At 41.9% G+C, this 10,044-nt stretch overlaps 1 long non-coding RNA gene across 1 annotated transcript; it reads right to left on the bottom strand.

The window, feature by feature from the left end:
* Nucleotides 1–8,290: 8,290 nt before the first annotated feature.
* LOC131627447 (uncharacterized) lies at nucleotides 8,291–9,819 on the bottom strand. The gene is made up of 4 exons (XR_009291474.1): nucleotides 9,464–9,819; nucleotides 9,099–9,318; nucleotides 8,856–8,994; nucleotides 8,291–8,567 (listed from the first exon to the last, which is right to left on the bottom strand). It is a non-coding gene; the product is annotated as an uncharacterized LOC131627447 (long non-coding RNA).
* Between the last annotated feature and the right edge of the window lie 225 nt (nucleotides 9,820–10,044).

Genomic DNA, 10,044 nt, shown 5'->3' with positions numbered 1-10,044 from the left:
ACCGTTTTCCTTTACGATCCGTGACGGCTTGGTTGCTGAGAGGGGTCCGCCCTCTTGTCTATGGCCCGATCATTTTCACGAGGTCTAATGCTTGGTTGACTTGGGTTGAGCTGCTCCCCTTGGCTATGGCGGGACCGCTTTTCTACCACTCGGTCAGTACCGTTGGTTTGTTTGCTTTACGAGCGGATGCTCGTTTGTGTGATATTATTGTATGCTTTCCCCTTTTCTCGTAGGTTGTTAGTTTAGTTAGACTTGTACCCTTTGTATGATAACATTAGGTAGCAGGCTTTCCCCCTTAGCTTAGGACTTCCTCATGCATCTTTTAAAACACAAACCACACTCTTTGTTTTTCTTTTCTTAAGAGCTTGTTATTTCCGCTCCATTCCCAGCATAAGTCTCCAAAGGTCGAGCAGCGGAGTGTGAATGTAACTCGTTCACCTAAAAAACACAAAACAAATAGAAATTAGTTAGCCGAGCTACGGTAGCTCTGATTCTGCAAAACAGATACGTAGGCAGCGGGGTAGGGCCCGTGCGAGCACAATCCTTTCTTTTCCCTACATTCTGCATTCATTTTTAGTCCAGATTAGCGTTAGTTTGCTTACACACCCATAGTTTTAGACACAAGCGTGGATACCATCGAGTACGATGGGCGCGAGGGGTGCTAACACCTTCCCCTCGCGTAACCGACTCCCTTACCCTTTTTCTCTGGTCGTGAGACCGTTGTTTTGTTTTGTGGTTTGCTGGCATTCCCTTCCTTTTCAGGATAAATATGTTAGTGGCGACTCTGTTAATTTTCGCGGTAGCGACAGCTGGCGACTCTGCTGGGGACGTCTTGACCTGTTGCTGGTCCGGACTCAGCGAGTCGATCCTAGCGCTTGTGTGTTTATCATTGGGTGTTTTTACTGCTTTGCATATTTATTTGTTTGCATTGCATCCTATGTGCGCTTTTACTTTTCTGCATCATATTCTGGACTGGCTGGATCTCTGTCTGTTGGGTGGGTGTTTCAAGAGGTAAAAGGCCCAATACCAAGGCTATGTGTGAACCATAGGAACCCTAGGATAGAGTGGGAGCATGGTTTGTCTCGAGGTGTACGTCTCGGGATGGATTATGTGAACACGAGCAGAGTAGTGGTTTCAAACGGAGGTATTATCGTCACCCGCTTACGCGCTGTGATGATGCTTACCTTCGGGCGGACCGTATACTGCGTTTCATGACCTTACCTTGGCCTAGATTTTACCCGTGAGTGGGGCGGGAATCAATGATTATATAACAGGTACATTGTTGGTGACCGCTGTTCTTGTTCGTGGGTTACCGCTGTTCTCGTTCGTGGGTTACCGCTGTTCTTGTTCGTGGGTTACTATTGGTTCCTGTTCGTGGGGTACTATGGTTCTTGTTCGGGTGGTAATCTGTGTTCTATTCCAGTGTGTTATTGACTATGGGCTTTGGTTCCGTGGATTGACATTCTATGTTCCGTGTGGTATATCATTTGGGGCCGAACCTTTGGCTTTGTACTATGTGTGTTACCGGCAGTGCAGAATGCCTGGTGGGCGGCAACAAGTCCCACCACCTTGCATCATTGCATGTTTACTTTCCAAAAAATGATGTACAAAAAAAATAATAATAACTAGCATACTAGCATGCATGTTCCTTCCATTTCCAAGGAATCGTATCTTAAAGCCTCGTGTTGACCTTTTCTATCTCTTATTTGCTAAAAAAATCAAAACACGAGGATTCCTTGGAAATTGAATGAACATGGCATTGCATTTATATCATGCATCTCATACTTTTCATGCATAACAGGTGTTCAGGATCGATGATCTCTTATTCAGACTTAGTACTCTCACCAGACTCAGAGACTTGATTTGTTCGTATTGTATGTTCAAAGATAAGTCGTGAAACAACTTTGTGGGGATTTTGCCAAGACAAAAGCTCGGTTGGGGTTCTTTTTGAAGACTTGTCTTATTCTCATTTGCTTCCACGCTTGCTGTATTTGCAACTGGTTAAGCTCCATATTGTGTGGATGTCTACAGATTCTATGCTTGATGACAATGACACTAGGTGTGAATTCTATCTGGAGAACCTGTTCGTGATGTTAGATCTACAAGTCTTCGAAATTGCTTGGGGCTCCCGCACGAGGGATAAGCAAGACACTGTCTATCTTGAGCATTGCACCATTTGCATTGCTCGAATCCCTAAAGCACTTACAAATTCCGTGTGACTTCGTCGGAATCTTCTGCCGGATAGTAATCAAGAGTGATCTACAGAGACGCCTCTCATTCTCAAGGTTCTGCTTCATATTCCGAGTCATCTCCTCATCCTGGAGTTTCCTTGTTAGTAGCTTTCGCTTGTCAACAGAGACATAAAGAGTATAAGAAGCAAGCTAATGTAATCCTAGTGCCTTGTATTCGAGTTACTTCCTTGCTTGTTGGAATTTAAGTTGGTTGCTTTAGGTGTTTCTCACCACAAATAGCTCTCCTGATTTCGATGACAATACTCGGTGTTTTCCATTCCCGGGGCACCTGATCATAATGTCAAGCCTTACAAGATGTTGAGGTACAAAGAGTACAAGACTTGCTCGATACAGAGACATTTGAGTTTATTCATAATGGTTTCTACTGGTCAATCCAATTTCATCTACTGCAAGTAGAATGTTTGTTCCTCCTCAAGGAAGTAACTCATGAGAATCATTTGCAATTGGTACTGCCAGAGGTTTCCTTCACAACAACTCTTGTGTGTTCCAAGTAACGACTTTGATGACCAAGCGTCAGAGGTTATTGTTGTTCGCTGATAGTAATACAATTTTCCTCCATTCATGATGGTGTTTTCTGTTTCAGCAGCTATATTTAGGGCTCCCGACCGAGGGATAAGCAAGACTCCGTGTTCTTGAGTTCGCATCATTGGCAGCTCAAATCCCTAAAGCATTCATAAACTCCCGTCGTTGTTATTTGGGGCTCCCGACCGAGGGATAAGCAAGACGCCTTGTATCTTGAGTTTGTGCACCACTTGCATAACTCAAATCCCTAAAGCTGACGCACTTACAACTTCTGTATGGCTTCTCCAAAATCTTCTTTCGGGAGGTAATCTAAAGTGTTCTACAGGAACATATGCTAGTGCTTGGTGTGTTTTCCACTATGGAGGTATTTGGTTATCTGACTGGATATCATAAGCCATTCAGAGACAAGATACAAGACCTGATTGACATCAAGGCTATCACATTCGTACCTGAGGGCCAGAATTGAAGTTCTCCTCCGATTCAGCGGATCTTCTGAAGCAATAAGTCCATACGGAGAAGATCTCTTCAACATTGGCAATTCCTAAATCATCATGCATGTTCATGTTTAAGCTTTCTTGTTTTGTTCAATACTGTTTGTATGTAAAACTTGTTTATTTTTGAACTATAATCATAATGCATTGGATATGTTTGTCTTACAAAAAAATCCATTCGCTTTTGCTCTTCTATGTTTTCTATGCTTTTTCTGATACTCAACTCTTGTTAATAAAGCATGATAACTCCGTAGGGAGAATGATGAACATAATACCAATAACCTCAAATGGTATGCTTTTGAGTAAAACCCTGTTGATGATGTACAGGCATTGTTTCATATTCCTAAACACTGGAGATATAAGGGAGTGAAACCTTTGTTAACCCCTCTGAGCCTTCGAAGTAGGAGTTTCTTTTCTATGTAGAAAAAACCCTTATTTTAACCCTGGGGCAGGGTAGTATTCAGTTGACCTGATCGAGCATTCAAAATTCATCAGGATCATACATCTAAGGATACAATAATGGTTATCTTTCAACAGATTGACGAAAGTCAAATCCACAACGATTATCCCTCACCTCAGGAGGTTGAGACATCACATTTATCCCTCACATCAGGAGGTCGAGGTCGACATCAAAGCCGTTGTGGTTTATCCCTCACATCAAGAGGTCAAAATATGACGATACCACAATGGTAATTCTTTATCAATCAAGGACTCAGGCAGTCACAATGCACTTCCAACAAATCCGAGATTCAGGATCACACGACTTGTTCAAAAGAAAAGAATGAATCAAAAAGAAAAGAAAAAAAAGAAGAAAAGCCCGCTAAGTCAACAACTTGAAAACATGTGACTTAGGCAAAAGTTAGGGCATCCCGCTGGACATCCACATCAAAATTCAAAAGAATTTGTCCAGGCAAAAGTTAGGGAAACAAAAAAAAGTGAAAGCAAAACAAGGATTACAAAATAAAAATCCTCAACAAAGAACAAAGTCGTGTGATCATACACCAGAAACGAAAGGTAAAGTGACTGCCATGTTCGAACGCCTCATTGACTCCTCAACCATCTCAAACTCCTCTTGAAAGATGAATGCTCGTGTCAAGTTAACTGAACTTAGGACTGGAGAACATCACGAAGGGGGTGGGCACCAAATATTTTGAGCCTAAAAATCTTTTTTTCTCAAACCGTGAACCTGGCCACGTTACAACCCTTAAAAGTCCTAATTGAAGCAGGGTTGATTTGAAAGCAGACTGTACAAGAGTATACGGTAAACTGACTCCTAGGAGATCCGCTAAGCGCTTGAGTTGGTATCATACCATCTTTCTTTCATAAAAATATCGATGTTACGACATCTTTTCAAAAAATTTCTTTAAATTTCAAGACAAACATACTCTTTGCATTACAATTATATTTCTCATAATAAACATTCTTTGCTTATGAACAAGTGCTTAACATCAGGAAAGTTTCTATCATGAACTTCAGATGGAAAAGTTTTATCCTCCCGAAGGACAAGTTGTCTTCCGAGCTCCGCTGAGCAGAGGCAGCAATATCTCAAGTCTGATCACCTTCAGGGGCACAAAAGCATTTGATTACTCTATCGAGTAAGTTTTCAATCAATCTGAGGCAATCAGGTCAAGATTCGAAGAATCTCTCAAAGTGTTCAGGGGCATTCACCCAAGTGTAGTCAAAACTACTTCCAACACTTATCAATCAGGGGCATGTTTCCGAAATTCTTGATACTGGGGCAAGTTGGCTATGATAGCACTGATCTCTTCAAAGTCCTTACAGGCTGGGGCAAAGCAATATACAGTGGCATTCTTTCCTCATCAGGAGTTGTTCAGTTTAAAGTTCAGGTGTGAGCTAAACAACTTATGAACTTGAGAACCTTCAGGGTCGTCATCCTCAGCAGTTAGAAGCTGAAAGCCCAATACTTGTTGGTATCCTTACAATCAATATGAATATTCAGAACACTATGAATGCCAATGCCTGTTTGGTCCCTTTGAATTCAACGCTTGCTTGACCCATTAAGCCCACTTCCTGGTGGCTTTCTCTTGAAGAACCAATGCCTGTTTGATGCTCTGAACGATACTTGTTTGGTGTTCTAATCACTACTTGCTTGTTAACTCGTGAATCCATTGCTTGTTTGGAAAGTTTCAGCCAAGATGTCTGACAATCTGTTAGCTCTTGCATTTGCCCATTGTGAGTGAGCATCACTATCCTCTTCCATGTGAGGAAACCTCGAAGACGTCATGCTATATCCTGGGGCATTTTCATCTGTTTGTCTCGCAGGTACGTCCTTGCAAGCGCTTCGCATCAGCATATTGACGGACCTAGCTATGAGAGATTCTCACTCCCCAGCCGAGTGCTTCCTAATAAGAGATTCTCACTCCCCAGCTCAGTACATTCAGATGAGACTTTCTTTGTTCCAAGATTCTCATATCCTCAGTAAAGCACATTTCGATGCAATTCCCGTGCTTCAGAAGCCTTATTCTCGACGGAATGCTTTCTCCCCAGTTGAGTCATGATAGAATGGTATCCGATTCCCCAGCAAGCTCTTAATGAGGTTCCTTGCCCGAATTCCTCATTTCCCCAGTAGAGTGTTTCTCTCCCCAACAGATTAACCTGTTTTCCCCAGGAGAGTTATCTCATTCCCCAGTGGAGTGATCTTAACAAGAGGCTCTTATGCTAAGTTCCTTATCCCCAGCGGATCTCTCATCTCCCCAGTGGACCACTATGCAGAAGTATTAATCTTCCCCACTGAGTCTTTCCTCAGCAGAGATTCACATGCATACTCAGCAGAATCTGTGTCCTTCAAGGATTTCCCCAGCGGAATGCGTCCTATACAAGCAAGTTGGTCACTCCCCATCAGAGTTGTTTCCGTGACTTGCCCGTATCTCCACATCCTCAGAGTGTCGAGAATTTGCTTCTCCAGTGAAGTTGCCAGGGTATTCCCCAAGCAGTCAGTTGGGATGTTCTTATCCCCAAGCAAGATTTACTCCCCAAACAGAGCTCGCATCTAGATTTGATCGTCTCCAGCAGATTTCTGATCCATCTTTGCCAGCTCGCAGTTTGTGACCCTTGGTCACTCATCTTGTCCTCCCCACAGAGTTCTATACTCTCTCCAGGACTTCTTCAGCAATTCAGTGCTCATCCGTTGCCTCCCTAAGCAACGTCCGAATCATGCATCATTCGCATTGCATTCCTTAAGCGTGTAGCGTCTTCCTTATCGGAAACGTTATTCCACAAACATTCATACATGCATCATGCATAAATCATATCATATCTGTTTCTTTCTGCAGGAAAGTTATCAAGATTCAAATGCTCCCTAGAGAGCAATATTCGCCTAGTCATTACAGGCGCTTATCCTGATGTTTTGAATCAGAAGAGGATTGTTCTGCTTATTTTCTGGCATAGCTCAGATCAGTTTAAAGACATTCCTATTCCCGATGCCCCCAGATCGGTGGAAGATATTTGTTCCTATCCTGATATTCAGCTCAGTTGAAGGAACCGCCTCTGGATCTCCCAAGATCTTACGAAGGAGCAAGCCCTCTGATACATCAGATCAGTTGGAAATATCTACTCCCTGACGATATAGTTCGTTCAGAAGAAGAAACTCGTTTGCCCAGTCCTGATGCTTAACCATCAGTTGAGGACGTTTTCTTTACCCGGCGTACACAGTTCGGAAGAGATATCTGTTCCTATCCTAATATCCAGTTTCAGATTAGTTGAAGGAACCGCCTCCGGATCTCCCAAGGTCTTACGAAGGAGCAAGCCACTGATATCATTAGATCAGATGGAGATATCTGCCTGATTGACCTTTTCATTCAGATGAAGATTGTCCTACTTATTTTCTGGCATCATGTCCAGATCAGTTTAAAGGCATTCTTTCCCCGGCGTACACAGTTCGGAAGAGATATTGTTCCTATCCTGATTTCCAGTTCAGTTGAAGGAGCCGCCTCCGGATCCCCGTGGTCTTACGAAGGAGCTAGCCGCTAATTCCCAGATTAGTTGGAATATCTACCTGATGATTTAATTGCATCAGAAGAGATGTCTGCCCAGATTCCCAGATCATGATTCCCAGATCAGAGATACCTATTACCCGTTGATGTCCGATTCAACCGATGTATCTCCCTCGATTCCCAGATCGACTTAAGACATCTATCCCGATGCAAGTTCGGAGACATCTGCTACGTCTGATACTCAGATCAGTCGAGATGTTCCTTCTCTTGATGCCCAGATCATTTGAAGTGTTTCCCCTGCCTGTGGGTGCCCGTTCCTTCTTATTACAAGTTGGAGCATATTTAATTATCCAGGTCAATTGAAGTTTTTTCTCCCTGCTTGCGGGGTGGTACATTTCTTCTTATTGCAAGATGGAATCTTCTATTGATCAAGAGTGCAAATTTTCGAGTTCATTCTTGTATTCAATCTCCTTCCACCTCAACGTTTCGAAACGTTCGTTTCTCACTCGTTCAGTTCAAGAAGTTTGAATAGGGGCAGCTGTTGCACCCCAAAATTTGCCCTCTTTCACCGTGCTATAAGTTATCAACGACGTTTATTTCGTCGTTCAAAAATCAAGAAAAATTAAAGAGTTTCTATTGCTTCGAGATCATTAAGTCAAGAGCCTGTGGAGTGAATTGCAAAAGAAGAGGTCATGGTACAAGGTTATGAGCTTAAGGAGAACATTGTGTTCAAGGCGTCATTTTAGTTTCAATTTCTTGGTGACTTATCGTACAAGTTTGGTTTGGATCAAAAATTGAATTGATTTAGAGGTCCATTGGAGTTTAAAAGTGGATTGAAATTTAATCACTAAAAGAATATCCATGCAATTCTTCATTCAGTCCCGATTCAACGTATGCTCAACATTTAAAAACTCAAATCAATATTCATTCCTTGTGTCTTTGATTGGATGAAGAGGTTTAATTTGAAAGCGCGTTCAAGATTTAATCAGTCATCGAGATCATCATGAATTCAAGCTCATGGAAGTATTATCCAAGTTTCATTCATTTTTTTTATGTCATATTCAAGGACTCATTAGAATCAAAGTTCTTCATAAGAGAAAATTTACAAAAATTTACAAGACTATGTTCAAACATTCATTCAAAGGCAGTTGTAATTACAAGGGTCCATACACTACAAAGTACAAAGGCCCATTACAAAAATTACACGAAAAATTGCTTTGGCCTAGTGTTTCTAATCCTAAGTTTTCATCAATGGTGTGCTTTCCTTCAGAATATGCAGTTCCGAGCCATCAAACCAGCGCCGTAGAAAGTAAGAATCGGGTTCAACACAATGCAGTCCACAAAAAAACCTGTGTTGCAACACCAGAAAAAATCACTATGTGAATAAGCCAAACAGTTTCGGTTCGAAAAAAAACTCTTACAGATGCATATAACAGATTGATATGAGAAATTGAGGGAGAGGGAATTGAGAGAGGAAAAAGATTGAGAAATTTCACATATACGGCAGAAAAACGCTAACAGAAGGGGAGGACTCACTACAATAGAAAAAAGACGTAACAGAATAGAACTCTCTTCCCTCACTCTCCAATCTTCATCAACGATAACCAGAAAAAGAGAATAACAGAATTGGAACTCACTTGTAACAAACTCTCTCGGAACCTATTGAATCTTCGTCCCCAATCTTCATCCATCTTCTTGATTGTTCAACAATTCTGAGATTTTCTTCAACCATAATTTTATCACGCTCTTCATCTTCATCATCAACCTTCATGATTCCTGCAAGAAAACCATACAAAAAGAACTCAGATTCATTCAACATTCAACGTTCGGCGTAAACATCGATTCATCATCGTATCTTCACAAATCGAACCTCAACGAACCTTCAACTTTGCTTCATAGCAGCAATAACGTGAACCTCCGTCGATCTTGTAACGTCGATCTTGTAGCGTCAAGCGTAAACGAAATTATTCAATCTTCCTCAACAGAATTCTTCATCTCCAATCCTTCTCTCCAACTTCAATCATTCAATAATCGGGAAAAACGCTCCAAACGCTCTTCACAAATCCTCTCCAATCTCAGCATCACCGCACTTCACCACCTCTTCAATTTTCAACAACATTCATCAATCCATCACACAATCTTCAATTCTCAGAGCACAACAATAAAGATGCAGAGGACGAAAGAAACGGAGAAGAAGAGGATTTGAATCAAGAGAAAGTATGGAGACGAAGACGAAGACGCATACCTGAGCAAGGACATCTGGTCTTCTATTTTCACTTTGCCATCGTCGGAGGCAGATCGGACGAGCACCGATAGATCGTTGCACTTGACGAGCGGTCTGATTGATGATGAGATGAGAGGAAGGCGAAGGAGTCTTGAAGTTGTGGTAGCCGGAGTGTACGCACGGTCGAATAGAGGGAGGAACTGTGCGGTAAGAAGTTTGATCGGAGATGGAGAGAGTGGCCGCCGCGCCGTTCACGTTGAAGAAGGAGAGGCATGAGCTCCGGCGCCGTTTTGTTGTGAGGAAGATGAACGTGAGATATCTCAATAGACACAAACATGTAAACCTAATCCTCTTTCTATCGTTTAATTTGATTAATCTGAGTTTAATTTGGTGATTAGTAGATTTAGTTAGATTTTAATGTTGATTGAGAGATATTAATTAATAAAATCTGATTGAAAAATCTGAATAACTGTTGTTGGATCATATTCCATGGGCCTCATGTGAAACTATGTATCGCACCTCCCCTTAGAGTCCAGCGACACAGTCATTTTTTGGCTAAAGAGAAAATTATACAAAAACAAGCTGTTTGGGCCTTGCGCCCT

The sequence above is a fragment of the Vicia villosa genome, unplaced genomic scaffold, assembly GCF_029867415.1.
Source record: "Vicia villosa cultivar HV-30 ecotype Madison, WI unplaced genomic scaffold, Vvil1.0 ctg.000364F_1_1, whole genome shotgun sequence".
Taxonomy (NCBI): domain Eukaryota; kingdom Viridiplantae; phylum Streptophyta; class Magnoliopsida; order Fabales; family Fabaceae; genus Vicia; species Vicia villosa.
The sequence above is the reverse complement of the archived record's forward strand: the minus strand, read 5'-3'. Positions and strand labels throughout refer to the sequence as shown.